General features: G+C 36.8%; 1 non-coding gene across 1 annotated transcript; it reads left to right on the top strand.

Annotated features, from left to right (window-relative positions):
- The first annotated feature begins 12,393 nt into the window (after positions 1-12,393).
- Positions 12,394-12,500, top strand: LOC121213059 (small nucleolar RNA R71). Its single transcript, XR_005908428.1, has one exon. It is a non-coding gene; the product is annotated as a small nucleolar RNA R71 (small nucleolar RNA).
- The last annotated feature ends 662 nt before the right edge of the window (positions 12,501-13,162 follow it).

Below are 13,162 nucleotides of genomic sequence, written 5' to 3'. Positions count from 1 at the left end.
CCTCTAACACTTGTACCAGTCTTCCAATTGTTTCGGGAGCTCCACTCTCACTCTTTCAGCTTCTACATGTCATCATGATCAGGGACTACGGGTTAGTTGGGTTTTCCCCAGGATTAAAGCCTGAGCCTGTTTGATAGTTAATTGCATCGAGGTATCGGTCTAAAATTGTTAGGGCCTATTGTAAAGAATGGCCTTCGTATATACCGCGGGTTGTGTCTGAGCATTTGTCGGGTAAAACCAGGGGGTAGAGAGGATCTTCATTGTCATCCCCAGTATTAACCATAGGACCATTTCCTTTTTCTGGCCACTGGTCAGCAGTTATGCTAGTTGGTTCATCATGTTGCTTTGTGACTCCAGCATTTGGTCCCTCATATCCTGCTGTATTTTAGCCAATTGCTCTTGCATTTGTGCTTCCATCTATTCTTGCATCCCTTCTGCATTTGTTCCAACCTTTCCAGTCTTTTATCCATCGCTTTAGTTTTTCTTCGGTTCCATAACAATGCATACTTGATAGGTTTTGTCGGTTTCCAAATTTACTGAAATAGTTTTAACTAATTAGGGCCCTTTTGTGACATTCAATGCATATGATGAAATGCAATGCAGATGCATGAAATGAATGCAAAAAGAGATGTTGATTTTTATTCAATTCTATTAGAATAAGTTTTCTAGATAACAAATCTCTTTTACATAAAGCGGAAATTTAAACGACCTTACCTCATACCTAGCGAAGACATCAATCTCTTTCTTGATATCCGGATGTTAAGATCAAATCTCGTGAACTTTCCATTGATGCCTCTACTAGCTCCTTTTTGCTTGATCAAGCTGTGATCCATTGCTCACTCATACTCGTGAGGCTTGTTAGCTTCTTTAAGAAAGTTGACGGCTCCCGAATAATCTTCGTCAGCTTGAATCCTCGGGCAGCGAAGCATAATCGTATATTCATCCATGAAGTATCAGCCTTCTCATTGTGTTTACTTGGACCATATTCGAACGGCCATATTATATTCCACTTTATCAGAAATCCATTTTCCATGACAAGCTCTCTATTTAGTAACTAAACGTGAATCAATACCTCTTTTCTATGATGATGCAATGTAATGCAATCATAAACAAAACAACACATCAGTACAGAAGAAATAACAACAAATAGAGCACCTATTCGGGTAACCACTGGGTTTAGAGTGGCTCTACCTAGGGTGGGCTCTTAAGGCTCGCTATATGTGGTTTGGTTCTAAAGAAAAGGGTACCCGAACCAGCAGATTCCTCAATCCTCACCCATTATAGGCTTATACAGACCGAGTTCAGTTCAGGGGAATACATTTCCCTATGACTATACGGAGATGAAAATCTCACGAAGACATAGGTACAGATGTATCCTGAAAGCGATCCACTATCCTACACGGAGGTGAAGACCTCACGAAGGAATAGTTTCTCACTCCCACTTAAAATGGCAAGATCGAACGGTCATGTATGCAATATGCAGGACAAGCCAAAAGACACGGACAAATCAAAGAAGATAAAATACGAAAATTACAAATGGGATAATGCGACCAAAAGGATCGTAAATTTAAATCGAATCATCAATTCGACCAATAAAACAAATCAATCAATCCTGTCAAACCTTTTTTGAAAAACAGGGTCGACTTTTATTTGAACAACCGAAAAATGGAGTCGCCACCAGATCTTTTATTGAGGTGGATTGGATCACATCGTAATGTGATCGTTTTAATAAAATATTTGATTTACTAAAACAACGATTGTGGTCTACGAAATTGAGAAAACGGTTCGGGAGTCGGTTACGTGCGAGGAAAGGATAACAGCCATCGTAATGCCCAAAATTGGTACCTGTAATTGAATAATGTCTATGTCGAAAGTTGAAATTCGAAGAATTAAAATACGATCCCTCTTTTTATTAATGTTTAAATTAACAAAATGCTTGGTAATCGAAGCGAATGCTAGAGACCTTCTGTCTCACAGAATAAGTACATCCAATACGTTAGGACATGACATTTAAACTCTCGGAAATAAGCTTGCTTTTGATTTCAAAATTATGCATTTAATTTTAAAAGGATATTCGATCATAGGGTCTAAATGAGAAAAATTGAATATCCGGTATTAGGGGCACGATATCTCAAATTTCCAAACACGAAATATTGCCTTTTCTTTATTTAAAGATCATGATATGTTGAAATTGAAAGGATATTGGGTTTAGGTTAATGGGAGAAAATCGAAACACGTAATTTAGAGTATGATTCTTATTTAAAATTGTAACATCGCCTTATTATTTAAACTCCTTTTTAACCGCATTTGGTAAAGGTAATGTAACACAAATTCATAATATACAATGCATAATAGGGTAATAAAACGAATGATATAGAAACCATAACAAGAGCGAAAAGAATAATCAAAAAATAGACAAATATATAAAAGGCTATAGACATAACTTAAGTGAATAAATGAAATAAATTAAAAATTTTAAAATAATAAGTAAGAGAAAGTTGAAAATAGCAAGTAACAGAGAAATGAAAAATAAAATAAAATAAAATAAAAAGATAATAAATAATAAATACATTATATATAATAGTAAAGATAATAATAACAATATAATAATAATTATAATGATATAATATAAAAAGTACATGTAAGAATATAAATAAAAGAACTATAAATTAATAAAAAATTGAAGAAATAATAGATATTAAATGTACCTAAATAAAATAAAAGATCAATAAAACGAAGATAGTATTATATAAAAAAAGTCTAAAGTTTAATCTATGTAAGGATATAAATAAATAAGTAAAAGGATAAAAGAATAAATGTATTAACATAGTTGACAAAATATAACAAAAGGAAACTAATATAATAATAGTAATATAAAATTAATGTATAAATAAATAAAAGCATAAAAAGGAAAATATAATTATAGTAATAAAATACTAAATAATTAATAAAATAGCAAAAAACAAAGGGAACTAATTTGAATTTTATAATAGAGATTTGGGGGAAATTAGAAATAAATAAAAGGGAAGGGTTAATTGTAACGCGCGCCATACATGAGGGATCAAAAGGCAATATCCCTGCCCTCCAAAACTGCGGCGTTCAGATGCTTGACCTAAACGGTTGAGACTAATTGAAACAAAAAGAAATTTTGGGGGCCAAAATAAAAAATAGATATAGGATAGACTAATTGAAAGTCTACAAAAGCAAAAGGACCAGATGCTAAATATGCCCATTAAAAAAAACACGCGATCCCCCTAGAGCGGGTCAGGTCCACGACTGGGGTTTAACCAAAACGACGTCGTTTGGCACATGAGGCCAGGTGGCCCAAGAAAACGACACCGTTCATGGGGGCCATTTAAATAAAAAAATTAAAAAAGTTCACTTTTTCTGCTTTTCAAAAAAACACTGAAATCTCTTTCCTTTAAAAAAAAAAAACTCTCTGCCCATGCCTGAAACTCCGGCCATAGCTCTGGCGCCAGACAACCACGGTGGCTACCGATTGTCGGGGACTGCATCGCTGTTGTGGTGGCTGAAAATAAAAAAAGGCCATTTTTAGGCTTTTGGCCTCGAGCCCAAAAATGACGTCTTTTATCAGAGACGATGACCTCGGCCCCCTCTCGACGCCAAACAAAAAAAAGTAGATTTCGGCTTTTCTCGTTTTTTCTCTTTTTTTAAAAAAAATAAATAAGTGAAATAAAAAAATGAAAATAACCAGAATAAAGGCCACCTTTTCTTTTTTTCTTTGATTTCTCTATGTATTTGTATCTAAAAATTACAAACGGTCTCCTCGGCTTTATAGTCAGAAAGAAAATAAAAGAAAAAATACAAGCTTTGCTATTTTTTTTTCTATTGTCCCTTCTTGCTATTGCAGCTGAATTGCAAGGAGGTGCGAAAGGTACGGAGCTGGAGGCTGGTCAACGCAAGGGGGTGCAGTGGTGTTTGGTTAGGCCCTTTGGCGTACGTTAGTGAGTTTGGTTTTAGGTTTATTAGGTAGTGGTCGTTTATCATAAACATAGGTATCCCCTTTTCTAAGTAAACCTTAATTTCAAATCGACAGGGTCGACATCATCATAAAGATTCCTCAATCACTCAAGTGTTAAGGTTCAATAATAGACTCATAGTCAAACATGAAAGTTATACCATAGCTGCATAAAATCAAATCTCCACCACTATAACGAGATGATACACAAATCAAAGGTCTTTACAGGGTGTAATGGGCTTAGGTTAAAGGTGTGGATAAGGCTGAAAAAGAGGGTTAGAATCGAGATTATCTAATAAATACCAAACTAGAAAAATAAGCTAATTACTAAATTACAAAAAGTGCCGAATTAAAACTACCAAACTAATGAGTGAGCTTTTCTCATATAATAACTTTAACTTATCAAGCTCTTTATAACAACATGTATTAGATAATATAAATATACATTTAAAAAAAGAACAAGTACAAAATGGAAGTACATAATAAATTACTCACAACTGAAATGAACGAACATAGTTAGGTAACTAAAATCAAATCTCGATAAAAGGGAGTCAATAAAAAGGGAAAAATTCTTAACGAATCAAAAAGGGTTAAGTTGTGGGTTAACATTAAGGGAAAAATCAAGAAACAATGGTTAAGGCTCAAAGGGGCTCACTAAGGGTCAATTATGTGGTAGGCTTTTTATGGGGTAAGTGGGTTAAACTAAGTGCCTTTATCATCTCAATATATCATATCAAAGGTGTGGTCTTGATATGCATAATCAAAGCAAGTTTTAGAATAAAATCATGTGACACACCATAACAATAAAATAAGTGAGCAAGAAAGATATCCTAAAAGTAAATCACAAATATGGGTATTGATGTAATCTGTAAATCAAAACTTAAGATATACTCAATAGGAAAAAAAAACCAAAAGTCAACTATCAGTTATATGTCTAATAAAAATCAAAAATACTAATTAATTAAACATAAAAAAACATAAAAATAAAAACAAATCACTCAATAAAAAAAAAATAAAAGAGAAAAAGCATCTGTAGGTTGGTCAGAAATTTCTGTTAAGTTGAATGCGGGGAAATGTCGAACGAGTAGTGGCGAAATTTGTAATAAGCGCATGAGTCTATGACGGTGGTGGCTGAGAAGGTAGGTTTCTCATGAAAGGAAGAGATATTTTCAGTAATATCTCGGGTCATCCTGATTAGTGGCTCGTGCTAATTGGTATTGAGGAGGATCGAACCCACGATGACTCTCTATGATCCTCATGTGGAGCATACTGAGATGCCTTGTGGGGACATCTGACTATAAGTGTGAATGATGAGGATTGAGCCAATGTGTTCAAGAGCTCAAGTTTCGAGCTATACAAGTCACGAAAGGGTAGATGCAAATGGCTCCCTTTCTGTGTCATTCGGTCTGATGGCGAAAGGTGAAGGTTATGAAGTATGCGACATCAAAAGCATGCCCTTGCTCATACTCCATAAGAAGTATGTGTCGTGAGTATTAACGACGCTAATGCTCTCTCTTCGCCCTATTAAGGTGTGAGCTAAAAGGGCGTGGAGATATTGTAATGCTGGAGAGAAAACTGATGCCTTGGAGTGGCTGGGTTCACATATGCCCGTAGCAGGAATGAGGGCTGCCAACATGAGGAAGGTGCGTAATGAATGTGACGGTGAAGATGGAGAAAATTTTCGGCCTCCATAATTCTTCTGTATAAAGTCCAAGGCAACTTCGAATTCTAGGACACTTAATTGACGCACTAGACCGCCAAGACGAAATTGGACTGTGCCTGGGTCATCGAACTCTGACATAACCGTCTGCAATGAAATGTCGAACAAAGTTCAAAGTGAAACTCCAGGTATGTGGCTCAATAATGTCGAAGAAACGGTCCCAAGGAGCGGTAGCGAGGAGGGCCTAACTATGTCAGTAAGATGGACTTGTTCAATACAGGCCAGTCGATGTACTGACCCACACAAGGGGTCGGGCACGTAGAATCTGAAACAACTCCTGCTGAGATCCTGGTGGGAATTGGAGAAAGGGGTGGCGTATCTCAGTGGTTGCAGTTGAGGATGCCGCTCATTTTCGCTTTTTAGAAGTGGGAATTGCGTTTGGCCTTTTCGCATGTATTTGTCATAATGAGTCTGAAAGATAAAATATTTCTTAGCAAAATGAAACAAACACAACATCCAATAACGCATTGAGAAGGTTAAAAGTAAATCATGTAACATTTATTCCTATATGCACTAATGTTCACAAGTGCAAAACTCACAGTATGCAAATCGGAACTCAGTGTATACGAATTCAAACTATCAAAAACTAATGGTGAGGAATAAGCAAGAGAATCTATCATATTTAACTATTAACCAAACCGAAACTATCGAAGAACTATTATTAGAATCAGGAATCAAAATAATAATAAAAATCAAGTTATCTTATGCTATAAATGCAATAACATAGTCATAAATTTCCAATAGGAATGAATGCTAAAAACTAAAGTTACAGAACAATAATTAAAATTAAAGAATAAATAGAGCATAAATGAGTTAAAAAATCGAACCGATGATTGGTGGTGGTCGGAGGGTTGGCCATGCGATGGTGCTTAGTGGTCAGCGTAAAGGGTAGACGTACAGGGGCTGCGGGTGGGCGTTGGTCATAGGGAAGAAGAAGGGGAAAAGAGAGAAGAAAAGGAAAAAAAAAGGGGAAAGGGGGGAAGAAAAATAAAAGAAGAGGAATGTGGTGGCTCGTCGAAAATAGTGGCCGGAATAGGGAGGTTTTTTACTGCGGTAGGTAGGGGGTAAATAGTGAAAAGGATGGTGTGAATAGTAGGTTTAAATAGGGATGGGAAAATTTTAAGGTTAGGGTTTAAAAAAAAGGAGGCCACAGTGTGTAGGCCCCATTTTAGACCACATGGTCGTGGCCCACGCCCGTGTATCTCGTTCCTAGCCCGTATTTTTCGTGAAATTTTAAGTCAATATCGCACACGGCCTTTTAAACATGCCCTGTACCCGGCCGTGTGGTACACACGTCCGCATTGCATGACTGTATGCTCTTTCGTTCGCTTCTCCCACACCCGTGTGAGTTTCAACACGCCCGTATCTTAATTTGTGTTTGTGGTCTATTGATTTAAGTCAGTGTGCCCACGCCCACATCGCACGGCCATGTGCTCTTTCGTTTGCTTCTCCCACGCCCGTATGAGTTCAACATGCCGTGTTCTGTAGTCAGGATTGCCCACGGCTTTGCGCACGGCCATGGTATATGCCATTTTCCATTCTGACTTGTTGTAAATTTCAAAGTGTGTGCTTAGGTTCCCACACGGCCTCAGGCACATCCATGTTTCATGTTTGTGTGAGTTACACAGCCGCATCTCATGGCCATAGTGATTTAACGCATTCTGTGCCTCTGCCAATTTTTGAGAAATTGAAGCCTCAGGTACGCCCGTGTCATCAGCCATGTGGGTTACATGGCCGTATTGCATGGCCATGGCAGTTATCACAGCTCGTGTGTCACTTTGGGAAATATGTGTCCTGTTTTAACACGGCCATAGACACACCCGTGTGTCCAGGCCATGTTCGCCACTTTCTAATGTCAACACTAAAGCTTAAAGTTTTTCACGGCTCAAGCATGCCATGTTCCAACCGGTGGTGAGCACAGCTTAGACATACCGTGTGTCAGGCCGTGTGTGTTAAAAATACTGCAGTTAAACTATGAAAAATGAAAGAAAAATAAACTTATTTAGTAGGGTTACTGCTCGGGTTGCCTCCCGAGGAGCTCTTATTTAAATCTAAGCTCGACTTACCTTGTGGGCATATTTAGGCAGGTTCGTGGAGTCGTAGCTCATCTCTATTATCTTTAAATCCTCACATTATATTTAAGATGATGTTGTTTACCTTGAAAGTGCCTTGGGTTGGATGACTTACTCTACTGTGCATATGGAAAAACTGTTGGACTATGAAAGGACTTGACCATCGTGATTTAGCTTCCCAGTAAAAATTTGAGCCTTGAGTTGTATAGCAGGACAAGATTTCAGCTTAAATTGCTTATGTTGCTTTAAACGAGCATCATGGTATAATCGTGAGTTCTCATATGCATTAGCTCGCCATTCATTTAACTCATTCAGCTGCAGCAATCTCTTCTCACCTACGAGTTTGGGATCAAAGTTTAGGAATTTTATAACCCAAAATGCTTTATGCTCTAATTCGAATAGTAGATAACAACTTTTCCCATAAACAAGTTTGTAAGGAGATGTTCTATGGGGGTCTTAAAAGCAGTTCTATAGGCCATAAAGCATCATCTACTTTCATTGTCCAATCCTTCATATTTGACTCTACAGTTTTTTCTAGGATATGTTTAAGCTCTCGGTTTGCTACTTCGACTTGTCCCTAGTTTGAGGATGGTAAAGGGTAGCTGTTCTGTGGTAAACTCTATATTTTTTAAGGGTTTTATCAAATTGAGCATTACAAAAATGAGTACCCCTATCGCTGATAATTGCTCTAGGTGTTCCAAATCGAGAGAAGAGTTTCTTAAGGAACCTCACCACCACTCTAGCATCATTAGTAGGTAAAGCTTGCGCTTTCACCATTTGGACATATAATCAACGGCTACTAAGATGTATTTTTCCCAAATGAGCTAGGGAATGGACCATAAAATCAATACCCCATACATCAAATATTTCGCATGAAAGTATATAAGTTTGAGGTATTTCATCATGTTTGGAGATATTACCTGTTCGTTGGCATTTATCACAAGAAGTAACATACCTGTTGGCATCTTTGAATAGTGTGGGCCAATAAAAACCTGATTCGAGCGTTTTATGTGCGATCCTAATCCCACTGTAATGTCCTCTAGTTGGTCCTGAGTGGCAATATTCCAAGATTTTAATTGCTTCTGACTTTGTAACGCATCTTCTAATGACTTGATTTGCACATATATGGAAAAGAAAAGGATCGTCCAAAAGTAGTTTTTCACATCAGTAAAGAATCGTTTCTTTTACTGATGTGTCAACCCTTTTGGTGTAACATTAGTAGCCAAATAATTCACAATGTCTGCAAACCAAGGTGCCTCAGAGTCAGATAAAGAAAGAGTTGTTCTTCAGGGAACGAGTCATTTATCTCATGTTCATCAAGCTCCTTAAGATGTGGATTTTCTAATCTGGATAGATGATCTGCTGCAAGATTTTCTTCTCCCTTCTTATCTTGAATTTCTAAATCAAATTCCTGCAACAAGAATATCCATCTTAGTAGTTGAGGTTTTGCATCTGATTTAGAAAGGAGATATCAAAGAGTTGAATGGTCAGTGTAAACGACAACTTTAGATAATATTAAATATGGTCTAAATTTATCAATGCAAAAACTACAGCCAGTAATTCTTTTTCAGTCATCGTATAATTTTCTTGTGTGGCTGTCAATGTCTTTCTAGCATAATAAATAGGTTGAAAATACTTGTCTTTTCACTGTCCAAGAATCGCACCTACTGCAAAATCACTCACATCACACATTAGTTCAAAGGGTAAATTCCAATTAGGTGCAACTACAATTGGAGCGTTAATTAATTTATCTTTCAGAGTGTTAAATGCTTCTAAAAATTCCTGATTGAAACCAAAAAGCATATCATTTTCTAGTAAATTTGTTAAAGGCTTAGCTATTTTAGAAAAATCTTTAATAAATCTTCTATAAAATCCAGCATGTCCTAAAAGCTTCGAATAGCCTTAACTGTACTAGAGGGAGGTAATTTCTCAATAGTTTCAATTTTTGCTTTGTCAACCTTGATCCATTTATTAGAAATTTTGTGGCCTAACACAATACATTCACAAACCATGAAATGACATTTTTTCCAGTTCAGTACAAGGTTCGTTTCCTCACATCTCATTAGAACTCATTTTAAATTTCTAAGGCAAATATGGAAAGAGTTACCAAATACTGAGAAGTCATCCATAAATACCTCCATAATATCTTCTACGAGTTCATCAAAAATGGCCAACATGCATCGCTGAAAAGTAGCAGGAGCATTACATAATCCAAAAGGAATTTTTCGATAAGAAAACGTACCGTATGGACATGTAAATGTCGTTTTCTCTTGGTGCTAAGGAGCTATTGGGGTTTGGAAGTAACCAAAGGGTCCATTTAGGAAGCAATAATACATATGCCCAGATAATCTTTCCAACATCTGATCAATGAATGGTAAAGGAAAATGATATTTTCTTATGGCACCGTTCAACTTCCTATAGTCAATGTAAACTCTCCATCCCATAACTGTGCGTGTTGGGATCAATTTATTCTTCTCATTAGCCACAACAGTCATGCCTCCTTTCTTAGGGACAACCTGCACAGGACTCACCCAAGAACTGTCAAAAATAGGATAAATAACTTAAGCATCTAGAAGTTTAATTACCTCAACTTTTACGACTTCTTTCATGTTAGGATTCAGTCATCTTTAAGCTTGCACGCAAGGTTTATATTCATCTTCCATTAAAATTTTATGTGTGTAAAAAGAAGGACTGATCCCTCTTATGTCAGAAATCTTCCATGCTATAGCTCTTTTGTGCTCCTTTAATACTTGAAGTAACTCGTCCTTTTTGGTTTGCTGTAAACCTGAAGTAATAATCACTGGTAATGTGGAATTATTTCCAAGAAACGCATATTCTAGGTGATTTGGTAGTTGCTTCAATTCCAATTTAGGAGGTTCTTCAACAGAGGGTTTTAATTTCAATTCATTGATTACCTCAATACCCTCATAATTCTTCTGTCGCATTGAAGACTCATTAGAATTTACTTTAGCTTTTGTCTTACCTAACACAGAATCATCATCATTTACATCCTCTCCTTGTGCAGGACATAGTTCCAACGTGTCCTTATGAACGATTTCTTGTAACAAATCTTGACTAGCATAATCAGCATGATCAATAGAATCAATAAAATAGCAGGAGTCATCTTGTTCTCTAGAAAATCTCATAGCATCATAAATTTTGAAAATAATCTCTTCGTCACCTACCCTAAGTACAAGTTTACCGTCACCCACATCAATAACAGCCCTAGCAGTGGCTAAAAATGGGCGACCCAAAATTAAAGGCACCTCAACATCCTCATCCATGCCAAGCACAACAAAATCTATAGGAAATATAAATTTATCTACTTTTACTAGTACATCTTCAATAATACCCCTAGGATATTTAATAGATCTATCAGCTAGTTGAATGCTCATCCTAGTATGTTTTGGTTCCTAAGGCCAAGTTGCTTGAACATTTTGTAAGGCATCAAATTAATGCTAGCGCCTAAATCGGCTAATGCATTCTCAACATTTAAACTACCAATTAAGTAGGGAATAGTGAAACTTCCTGGATCTTTCAGTTTGGTTGGCAGTTTATTTTAGAGTATGGTCGAGCACTCCTCATTGAGTTCTACTGTAGACAACTCTTCAAACTTCCTTTTATTTGTTAGAAGCTCCTTCAAAAATTTAGCTTCAACAAAAGGTAAGTTAATATACAACTGTTTAAAAAGTTCAAGAAATTTACCGAATTGTGCATCCATGCGGTCTTTCTTCAACTTTGCTGGATACAAGATTGGTGGTTTATATTCCCTCAGCACTAGTTTTTTACTGATTTTGGGTTTTACCTTCTCATCCTCTTTTCTATCAGCTTCTTGTGGCAGCTTCTTTTCAGATTCAGTTAACACTTTCCCACTCCTTATGGTAACTGCTTTCACGTGCTCTTTTGGGTTGGGTTCGGTGTTACTAGGCAGGCTCCCTTGTGGTCTCTCCGAAATCATCTTAGCTAGCTGTCCTATTTAATTCTCGAGTCCTTGAATCGATGCTTATTGATTTTTAAGAGCAGTTTCAATTTTTTGAAAATAGGTTTCCGCCACTGAAATAAACTTCGTTATCATCTCTTCAAGGTTTGGCTTTTTCTCTTATTGGTAAGGTTATTGTTGGAAGCCTAGAGGGGGTGGTGGTCTCTGATTTCCTTGGCCTCCCCATGAGAAGTTTGGGTAGTTCCCCCAACCTGCATTGTAAGTGTTACTCTAAGGATTATTTTGAGGTCGAGGATTATTACCCATATAATTCATTTACTCATTCTCCATGTTGGGGTTGAAGGGTAAATATTCTGAATTACCCATTCCACCTCTACTCATGTAGCACTACATCACTGGATGTACCTGCGTAAAACCACATAGACCGTCAATCTTTTTATTCAAGAGTTCTATCTGGTTTGATAGCATGGCGACTGCATTTAGGTTGAAAACACCGACTGATTTTGTTGGCTTTGTTCTCATGACTTGCCACTGATAGTTATTCAGTGACATCTCCTCTATAAATCCATAAGCCTTTTCAGGTGTTTTGTTATTTATGGTTCCACCAACAGCTGCATCGATTAACTGCCTAGTTTAGGGGTTCAAACCGTTGTAAAAAGTTTGAACCTGTAGCCATAAAGGTAACCCATGGTGAGGGCACCTTCTCAATAAGTCCTTATACCTCTCCCATGCATCGTTAAGAATTTCTAAATCCATCTGCACAAAAGAAGAGATATCATTCCTTAACTTTGCCATTTTAGCCGGTGAAAAATACTATAGTAAAAACTTTTCGGTCATTTGTTCCCAAGTAGTGATGGAACCTCGAGGTAACGAGTTCAACCACTGTTTAGCTTTGTTCCTTAATGAAAAGGGAAAAAACCGAAGACGAATAGCATCGTAAAAAATGCCATTTATTTTGAAAGTATCACAAAACTCTAAGAAGTTGGCCAAATGAGTATTTGGGTCTTCATCCTACAAACCATCAAACTGAACAAACTATTGAATCATTTGTATAGTGTTAGGTTTTAGTTCAAAATTATTTGTAACAATTGCAGGTCTAACAATACTTGATTCAGCCCCCGCTAAATTAGGCTTAGCATAGTCGTACATAGTACGAAGACCAGGATTCTATTCACAGGATTTGTGGCAACCACAGGAAGTAGCGGATTATTTTGATTTTTAGCCATCTCCTTGGTATTATTGGTGTCGTCCTCGTGCTCTTCCTCTATATACTGTAGACTTCGTCTTATTTCTCTACGATTTCTACGAGCTGTGCTTTCAATTTCACTATCAAAAAGTAGAGGTCCTGACGGGTTTCTTCTAGTCATAAACTATAAAAACCTACCAGAAGCAAATAAAAGAAAAAATAGTAATTAAAATAAAAACAAAATTAAATTGTAATAACTATAAAA

The sequence above is a fragment of the Gossypium hirsutum genome, chromosome A13 (genome assembly GCF_007990345.1).
Source record: "Gossypium hirsutum isolate 1008001.06 chromosome A13, Gossypium_hirsutum_v2.1, whole genome shotgun sequence".
Classification (NCBI taxonomy): domain Eukaryota; kingdom Viridiplantae; phylum Streptophyta; class Magnoliopsida; order Malvales; family Malvaceae; genus Gossypium; species Gossypium hirsutum.
This window is presented reverse-complemented; position numbering and strand designations above follow the sequence as displayed.